At 40.3% G+C, this 1,449-nt stretch overlaps 1 protein-coding gene across 1 annotated transcript in view; it reads left to right on the top strand.

The window, feature by feature from the left end:
• The first annotated feature begins 919 nt into the window (after positions 1-919).
• The window catches only part of sox21b (SRY-box transcription factor 21b), a 2,546-nt gene continuing 2,016 nt past the window's right edge, over positions 920-1,449 (top strand). Inside the window, 1 exon segment of the mRNA XM_030125679.1 lies at positions 920-1,363. The gene's annotated coding sequence lies outside the window, so the exon portion shown is untranslated.

Below are 1,449 nucleotides of genomic sequence, written 5' to 3' on the forward strand. Positions count from 1 at the left end.
TGTATTGAATTTGACATCCATTTATATCCTCATTTAAGCACTCGACCTAGAGCCTAATTCTTTATTTATAATATTGTTCGATATAACCCTCCTCTATTTCTTTTTTTGTACATATAAAATTATGTACAACGGGAAAGGTACGAGAACAAACCACTTAAACATACAATTTACTCAACAAGTCCTGTAGATAAGTGTAATTGCTTAGTTGAATATTCGACAGCCTAATTTCAGTTGTCGATTCGCTGCCCTTGGGAAAGTCTTTTGAAGTGAAAGTATAAAAAAAGGGGGATTTCAGGAAAGTAATTAATTTTACCAAGCGCGATTAGAAACACTTCAGACCTACCCAACATTTGCGTATTTACGACAAAATGCCACAATATCAGAAAATTAAAGAAGACATTCTTCACCTTTCTTGTCGTCTACACGCTACTTTTAAGTGACAGTGCCACCCATGGGGAAAGGCAGGGGCAGGCAGAAGACACCGGTGCGCATGAAAGGATGGAAAAGTGTGCGGGTAGATTCCAGATAGTGTGGATGGCACACACACACACACACACACACACACACACACACACAAAAAAAAAAAAATAGACCAACCAGACAGGAAGTGACCATTATGAGTTAAAACATGTCGAATTAAATGCTTTAAATAAAGACATTGCGCGTCTTAATGGTCTGACTCCAATTACGCACAAGTTTACCGCGTTTTTCACCTGTCGGCTTCTGTCACTGTCTAGTGTGTTTGGATGCAGCACACTCATACGTGCTGCCATCCTCAGGTATTTCAGGTGTATCCTTCCTTATTGTCAGTGAAGAAAATGATGTCTTCAATTGAGCTCAACAACTATTTCTTTTTAATTAGATGAAAAACAGTGTGATTCAGTGTGTGTGTTTGTGTGTGAAACAATAACAACACCGAGGTCACCACTTTCACTTGGAACATTTTAACATGACAAATAAAGACAGAGCCTATGATACAACGAGAAGCGCTTCCACATCAAACTCAGGGTGGGATCTGAGAAAAGTCGTTCGGGAGTCGTCAGTGTGCGCAGCCTTAATACGCATGCGCCAGAGCCACTTTCACTACCTGCCACTGAATCCTGTATTTCACATGGGGCAACTGGGACTTCTCATCCACTTGCGTAAATGCTGCTGCAGAGTGTTGGTTGACAGTCTCAGGCGACGGGAGGAAAACAAGGCTGCGTTTTTTTTTCTCTCTTCTTTGCTTTTTTACTGAAGGCGTATCTCTGATGGATGCCACTATGAAGCAGAAAACATAAGTTGAGCATTTATAAGGACGAGACCACTTGTACTTTTCCTGAAGACAGATAATCATCGGTGGGATGAAGAATTGAAGTCTTAAGTAAGTATCCAAAGCATGAGTTGCGCATATTGTTTGTGCGTCTTGAATGAATGAAACGTGTTGTGTCGGACTTTTATTTTTATTTA

The sequence above is a fragment of the Sphaeramia orbicularis genome, chromosome 21 (assembly GCF_902148855.1).
Source record: "Sphaeramia orbicularis chromosome 21, fSphaOr1.1, whole genome shotgun sequence".
NCBI lineage: Eukaryota > Metazoa > Chordata > Actinopteri > Kurtiformes > Apogonidae > Sphaeramia > Sphaeramia orbicularis.